Source organism: Octodon degus, unplaced genomic scaffold (genome assembly GCF_000260255.1).
Source record: "Octodon degus isolate 3935 unplaced genomic scaffold, OctDeg1.0 scaffold00010, whole genome shotgun sequence".
Lineage (NCBI taxonomy): Eukaryota > Metazoa > Chordata > Mammalia > Rodentia > Octodontidae > Octodon > Octodon degus.
The window spans coordinates 8,964,996-8,973,595 of NW_004524586.1; the positions used below are offsets into that span (position 1 = coordinate 8,964,996).

The 8,600-nt window shown below is 43.1% G+C and overlaps 1 pseudogene; it reads left to right on the forward strand.

The window, feature by feature from the left end:
- Positions 1–7,663: 7,663 nt before the first annotated feature.
- On the forward strand, positions 7,664–8,255 carry LOC101592736 (annotated as a pseudogene).
- The last annotated feature ends 345 nt before the right edge of the window (positions 8,256–8,600 follow it).

The window sequence follows — 8,600 nt, forward strand, 5'->3', positions numbered from 1 at the left end:
GCTCATTTTTAGAGCAGAACAACTCATAATAGTCAAATATTAAAAGTGACCTATATGTCCAACAGATCAGTGGATAAAAACATGTGACATTTATATACAGTGGAAAACTGCTTTGCCATAAAGAAGGATATATTTAGTCAGTTGTAGAAAAATGTATGTATCTTGAGGCCTAATTTTTTTTTGTGGACCCAGAGATTGAACTAAGGCCCTTGTGCTTGCCAGGGAAGTGCTTATTCCACTGAACCATCTCCCTGGCCCAGAGACCTAAATTTTAATAAATCAGACATAGGAGCTTCCTATAACATGAGAAAGCTAAAGTATAATTTAAAGAGCAAAGTGAAGGATAGATAACAGGAAACAGGAAGTTAGACTTTTTACAAAAGGGGAGAGGACCACGAGATGAGAGAAAAGGGAAGGGGCAGTAAAAGAGACACGTTATGTACTACCAGCTCCTCCCCACTGTGACTATAAAAACTATGTACTGCAAACATGTACTAATAAAAATTTAATTTTTAAAAAAGAAACCAGGGGCCGGGGAGATAAGAACTGTTATGTGTTGTTGGCTATAAAATGGTAAAGCCTTTGTACAAAAGAAAAAACAAGTTTGCCAGTTTCACAAAAAAGTAACCACAGAATTATTATGTGACCAAATATTCCACTTGTAGATATAAACCAAGAAAAATTAAAACAGAGACTCAAATACTTACACATAAGTGTTCATACCAGTCAAAATATGAAACAGTCCAAGTACCAATTAGCAAATAAGAATGGATAAACAGCCGGGCGTGGTGGTGCACACCTGCAATCCCAGCACTCAGGAGGCGGAGACAGAGGACCTTCATGAGTTCAAGGCCAGATTCTACTACATAGTGAGTTCAAAGCCAGCCTGAAGTACATAGTGAGGTACTGTCTCAAATAAATAAATAAATAAATAAATAAATAATTTTAAAAGGATAAAAAGAATATGGGATATACACGATGGAATATTATTCTAGCAATAAAAGAATGAAGTATGGAGGTAACTTGTGATACGGATGAACTTTGAAAACACTGTGATCGGTCAAAGAAGTCAGACACAACAGCAGACACGGAGTCTGCTTCAAACTATACAAGATATCCAGAATGAGTAAACCCACGGAGACAGAAAGCAGTTTCATTCAGGTACAGCAGAATGGAGAGGGAGGAGCAAGGCTAACTTTGTGATGACAAGATTTTATTGTGCAGTGGTTATCATTTCCTGAAACTAGTCAGAGATAGTGATTGCAGGGCCCTGTGAATATGTAAAAAGTACTGAGCTGTGTATGCTGATTTATTAACTTTGTGCAATGTTTCTCCTCAATGAAAAAAGGAAAATAAAGTCAAAAAAGACACCCTTCAGATATCTGCATGAATAAATAGAGAAATATTACTTTGATCTAAGAGAATCCAAGAATATCATTAAAAAGAATGTGAATAAATTCTAAAAGATTTGAAATTATAACTATGTTAAAAAATAAGATCCTTAATTCTTCACCAAAGACAGTCAAATGGAAAATGAGCACATGGAAAATGGCCTCAACACTGTTTGGTACTAAAATGTGTTTTCTTATTTTCTGGTTTGAATTTTAATCCACTACTGTTTCATTTCCTTACTCAATTTGTTGTAGTTTTGATCACTGGGGTTCTTGCTGTTGTTTTGTAGCCCCTTAGATATATCCCATTATTCACTTGATTTTGTTTGTTCACTTTTGAACATTTCCTAACATTGTGGCACTAGCAGGTACTCCAGGCTTATCTTACACATATCCTGACCTGTCCATAGACTCAGCTATTTCTTCAGAAAGTGCTGGAACCTTTTATTAGACAATGCTATCAGAAGTAAACATCTGGGCCCTTGGTGTGCTTCTTGCTTCTGGGGCGTTGTGCCATCTACATATTCAGAGCATGGAGACACGTGTACAGACTAAGCCATGCATAAGCACATATCTTTATGTGTACCCATCTCCGTATACACATTGGGCTAAGCATGAGTCTCCACTGATGTCTCCAGCTCCAATCCATTGCCACATGAGTCACTCCAGCCTCGGTTCCCTATTTTTCTATAAATTCCCCCCCAGCAGAACCCCGGTTCCCATCACCAACTGCACATTTGCTTCACTGTTCAACTCCAAGATGAATGAATAGTAGTATTAGAATTATTCACTGTATTATGTTATGAAAAACTCTAAGCAAAATTCTAGGAATAAGAAAAGTGTGCAAAGAAGGAATCTCTGAGGGCCACACAAGTCCTCTTGAGACTTGGCTGAGAGCAAAGCTATACCTGCACAGGACGTGACTTCAATAGGCAGATAAGATACAACCAGAGTCAGAGCATTTGCAAAGAAGGGAGCCCTAACCATCAGCTAAGAGTTTCAGACATGAACTGGAGCATCCTATCTCCTGCTAGCAGTATGGAGAGGAACTATGGGAAACTGGGTTTTCAGGGAAGATTTCAACACCATAACCTGGAGCAGCTGAGAGAAAAGCTCATTGCTCTTACAACAGAGCTTAAAAGGAAGACTTTCAATGATTGTGACAGTGCCCAAATAAGCCAACTGCCAGACAAAGTCGAAAACTTCTGTGCATTTAATAACATAGAATCCATTATGCTGGGAGCCATGCACAGTTTACTATGCATATGAAGGAGCAAAAATATATGATCTAGAAGCAGAAGAAAAATCTACTGAGAGGGCTGGTGAGACAGCTCAGTGGTCTAAAAAGCACCTGCTTAGAACAAGCTTAGCAAAGCACAGGGACCACGGTTCAATCCCCCAGCACCACATGCCAGCCAGCCCCGCCCCCTGGTGGGCTGAGCTGGCCACACACACACACACACACACACACACACACAAATAAATAAAATTTTTTTTAAAAATCTACTGAGAAAAAACAAACCTGTTAATGACTTAAATAATGGAATTAGCCATCAAATCTCTTCAAATTGCACTTACAAACATGAGCACAAATAAAAGAAAGATAGAGATATTGTATCAGTCAAGGTTTTACTAGGGGAATAGGTATAACACAAGATGTACAAATGTATAAGAAATTGCAAGATTGGCTTACGACGGCCAGCCACAGAGTCGAATAAGGAAGCATGCAGAGGGCGTCTGCGCACAGGTGATTTAAGGATTCAGTCCAAGGTCTGGAGCTCACTGGAGTATTCTGTGCAGCTCTGTATCAGGAGGCTGATGGGTCTGTGATGCAAGGCTGATGAGTCTACACCAGAAGGCTAAAGGATTCAAGGTGGAGGAGACCCAAGAGTCTGCTCTAGAAGCCAGGAGACAACATCCAAGCTGATTGCAAAGACCAGAGCTCCTCCGAGAAAAAGGAGTGCTCCATATTGCTAAATTCCTTTTTACATCCTTTAAGAGATGAGTCACTCTAGGGTGGGGACTCCACACCCTAGGAGATGGACTTGCTGAGCCAATTTAGGTAAGCTTTTAACTCTGCAAGTTGACACAATATGTCAACCACTACAGATATAATGAAAAGAGAAACAATCTAGATTGTTCTAGAAGTGGAAATAGAATATACGAACTGAAAATTCACTAGATGTGCTAATGTTAAAATTTTACCTAGACCAGGCATGGTGGCACATACTTGTCATCCTAGTAACTTGGGAGCCTGGACCAGAAGAGTCATAAATCCCAAGGCAACCTGGGAAACTTATTGAAACCATCTAAAAATAAAATTTTAAAGAGGGTTTGGGATATAATTCAGTGATAGTTTCCTATCATTAGAGGAAACCTGGTTTCCACCTTCAGCAAGTATGGGTACACACACACACACACACACACACACACACACACACACACTAAAACCTGTATCTGGGACTTGCTTTAATGAGGTACAGCAAGACGACAGACATAGAAGTGGTTGTTGTGAAGGGAATTAGCCCCACAGTGCTAGGGCAGTCCACCACGTTGCCCACATGGGAAGGACAGGGAGGGTCAAGAGGCAAAGGAGAGGGGGGAGTAGGAGCCATGGCTTCGGCAGAGTTTCAAGAAAAAGAATGGGTGACCCAGGTGGCTTTTGATCCAATCTGATCTTTGGTATCATTTCAGCAGCCCTGGGCAGCCCTGAACTGTGTAGGGGTGGCCTATAGCTGCCTGGTGTCCGGCTTGGATGACAGAGGGCAGAGGGCATAGTGGTTTGCTGAGTGCAAGTTTAATAAAGGAGATAGCTTAGGTGAGGACTCTGTGCCTTGGTCACTTTCCTCATGTCCAGAACCAAGTACCTGAAACCTGCAATTTAAGGGGAGAGAGGTTTATTTTTGGCTCATGTTTCAGCCCATAGTTGGCTGGTCCAGGCAGGACCCTCCGATGAGCACATGGGGCTTTTGACAGAACCGCTAGACATTGTTAGTACCTACAACAATGCCTCAGTTCATGAATACTTCTGTCTGCGAGCAGTTTGGTTTGGAAACAAAAGCATTTGGCAAAATTGTGCTTCCAGCCACAAACCCCGCCTCAAAGATGAACACAAAGGTGGCCCTTTTCCCCAGGACAGGAGAACAAATTAAATTCATGAAATAAGGAATCACTGTACTTCAAAGACATGTTCAAAGGGATGAGGATTCTTTCCTATCTTCAGCAATTAGCCATCCCTGGGAGGGGAAGTCTCTCCAAGACCAAAGTCCCAAGTTCCAGAACATCAGGAACACAGAAAATGCCCTCACTACAGGTACACTGCATATGACATGCTGAAAAATAATAAATCCAAGAAATTGGAAACAAGATCACAGCTGTTATTCAAACTGGATTACAGACATGTTTTAGAAATTTAAAGTAACAACCAACCCTCACTGCCCTGTGGGACAACATGAAGCAGTTTAAAGTGTATGTAATTGAAGTCCCAGTGTTGTAGGCAGCTGAGTTAGATAGAAATATTATAGGTAGTCAGACAGGGTCAGGCCCTCAAGGAGACAAGATGAAAGACAAGGTGACTTTGCAACTTGGAAGAGACAGACACTCCCATATGGGCCACACCTGAAGACCAAGACAAAAAGAGGAAGCACAGCTACATACTTCCCTAGGGATGGGTATTAGGGATTCATATCCTAAATAGTATCAATCAACTTGAAAGAGCCCAAATGAGTCACTAGCCCAACCCCCAACTAGAAGAGACCCTGTCCTGTATTCATGCCCGCTTGCTACATGACTCGCTTTCCCATTTGATACTGGATTTAATCAATTTTACCTGAGCAATGGTGCTTGTAATTTCATTGGGTGACCACAGTTTTGTCCCACCTCATGCCCAACTAAGTGAGTTCCCATGTCTTCTCCACCACCTTAGACCCACCTCACCACATGGTTTTCCTCTATAAAAGTCCCTGCAAGAGACAACTTCCCAGGGGAAACTACCAGCTCGGGCCCCCCTCCTGTCTCTCTCTCAGACAGGAGCTTTCTTTCTCTCAATAAATATGTTCTGCTCATAACCTCCATTTGTTCCTAAAATTCATTCTTCAGTTTTAGAGAACACGAACTCGTGCAGGTTGTTGTAACCCAAGAAGGAGACAATGAGGCAAAACGTCCAAAAAGAAAGTAGTGCTTTATTTTAGCTGGTACCCAGCGGCCCCCTCAGAGTCCAAGAGACAGAGAGGAGCCCTGAGTAAGGGGAGGCACAGTAATTTAAACCCAAAAACCGCAAAACTGCCCATCCAAGCAAGCGGATCACAGAAGCCAATAGCAGATGTTAATGTGGTTAAGGGGGCACCAGACCTTTTACAGGATTGGTTGTAGCCCACCTGGAGGAAGCTGGACACAGAGGAGTTACCCCTTTGGACTAGGTGGAGTACAGAATAGGGTGTATAATCTAGGTATGCAGTCATGCTGACCTTATAAGGACGATGTGGCCGACCCATTGCCAGGAACACCTGTTTTTGCCTTAAGACATTCTTGGAACCAGGGCAGAAGTGAATCAGAGAACCAAGATGGAGTTACTAACCTCAGGGTATAACACGCCCTGGAGGGAGTGGGCTTAAGAAGCAGGAAGTCACATTTTACAGCAGCTGACATGGTCTACTAAGACGGTGCATACAGAACAGGAGAGCGGCGCTTTGGTCAGGTTATAACACAGGTCAGGTCCAGAGATCGTTTTTTCTATGTCATTTGGAGGTTCCCTATATTGTTTGGAGATCACCCACCTGAGACCAGTTTTTCTTCCTATATCACCAGGAAAAAAAAAAGAAAGAAAGAAAAACCTTTAAATAATGAATGAATTGTTTTCCAACTTGATGAAAACTATAGACCCACAGATCCCATAAATGCAACAAACTCTAAGGTCGGTAGACACAAGGCAACCGCAACAAACTTCATCTTTATCCACTTTACAAAAAACTGAAAGTTATCAAAACAAAAATACTTCACTCAAAAACTACAGAATCTACATTAAACTGCATATGACATATACACTACATACACTGTGAAGGAGCAGGTCTCAGTAAATTGAGAAGAATTGAAATAACAGAATATATTTTCTCAGATCCAGCCCTAGCCCAGTCCCAGTGAGTGTGAGTGTGTGGAAGAGCTTCCAGCTATCCTGTGCCCAAGGGACTTGTCCGGTGCAAGCTCAGGCACAGCGTGAGACCCTCTTCCATGCCCTTGGAAACCCCACCACCACTCCGTAGCCCCGCCAAGCCCACAGAGTGAGAACTGCCATGTTCTTGGCACTCCCAGATCCAGCCCTAGCCAGGCCTGGTGAGTGTGTGGGACAGCTTTATCTCCCCCCTCTTCGCCTTGTCCCCTTCAAACCCAGCTCAGGCCTGGCATACAGACCTGGGGTGAAATTGTGCAGCTGCAGTCCCTGCACAGAGAGTAGGGAACAGAACCACACAGCTAGTCCCAGAGCAGAACATCTTTCCAGAGGGACACAACAGATTCACTCCCAAGGGCGGCAGCAGGAAGGAGCTGAGCACAGCAGCCAGACCCAAGCCAGGCACAGCTGGATAAATCCAAACTTTGTAGATCTGCACCTGAACTTCAGGAGGTGCTAAGGTTATAAGTGCACCAAAGCTCTACAACAAAGGTCAAAAGACAGTGCTACACAAAATAACGAGAAGGAATAAAATGCAATCTCAGACCCCAAGGCCATCCATAACAAGTGCAGAGGACACTAACACAAAACAAATGGGGAATCACACAGCTGAACTCAATGAATCAATAGCTTCTGAAATAAGGAAATAACTGCAGAAAGGTATAGAGGAACTCAGATTGGAAATGAAGAAAGAAATCCCTGAATTAATAGCATCTGCACTAAAGAATCAACTGCAGGGGGCCAGCCCCTTAACTTAGTTCTCTAAGTGGCTGCTTCAACAAAGCCGTCAGGCTCAGGTTGCTGTGGTTCGATCCCCACAACTCAAGCCAGCCAAACCTGCCCTGAAGGCATTTGGAAATTCTGAAGATTATCAATAGCTACTTTGAGAATCTTTACTCTCACAGAATAGAAGATACACACGAAATGGACAGATTCCTAGAAAGGTACAAATTACCAAAATCAAATCGACAAGATATAACCACTCTCAATAGCCCAATAACAGCCAATGAAATACGAGATGTAATAAAAAACCTACCAACAAAGAAAAGTCCAGGGTTTGCTCCGGTGTGTCCTGCTGCGTCGCGTGTCTCCAGCGCAGTCCTCAGCCCCTGACCGGCCCGCGCACCCCACAAGTCATGGCGACCAAGGCCATGTGTGTGCGGAAGGGCGACAGCCCGGTGCAGGGCACCATCCACTTCGAGCAGCAGGCAAACAGGCCAGTTGTGGTAAAGGGACGCATTACAGGATTGGTTGAAGGCCAGCACGGATTCCATGTCCATCAGTTTGGCGATAACACAAAAGGCTGTACCAGTGCAGGCCCTCACTTTAATGCTCTATCCAAAAAACACGGTGGGCCAAAGGATGAAGAGAGGCACGTTGGAGACCTGGGCAATGTGAATACTGGTGCAGATGGTGTGGCCCATGTATCCACTGAGGATTCTCTGATCTCACTGTCCGGGGTGAATTCCATCATTGGCCGCACGATGGTGGTCCATGAGAAACCAGATGACCTGGGCAAAGGTGGAAATGAAGAAAGTACGAAGACAGGCAATGCTGGAAGTCGTCTGGCTTGTGACGTAATTGGGATTGCCCAATGAACATTCCCTGCTGTGTGGTCTGAGTCCTAGTAACTCATGTCATCCTGCTAGCTGTAGAAATTCAACTTGAAAAGCATTAAACACTGTAATCTTTAAAGTGTAAAAAAAAAAAAAAAGAAAAAGAAAAGTCCAGGTCCAGATGGATTCACAGCTGAATTCTACAAGAAATTCACAGGAGATGTAGTCCCTATACTCCTCAAATTCTTCAATGAAACTGAAAAAGAGGCAGTCCTCCCAAAATCATTCTTGGAGGCAAGTATTATATTGATACCAAAACCAGGGAAAGACGCAACTAAGAAAAAGAACTAGAGGCCAATCTCCCTCATGAACATACATGCCAAAATCCTCAATAAAATCCTACCAAATAGAATACAGCAAATCATCAAGAAGATCATACACCATGACCAGGTGGGATTCATACCAAGGGACGCAAGGATGGTTCAGTAT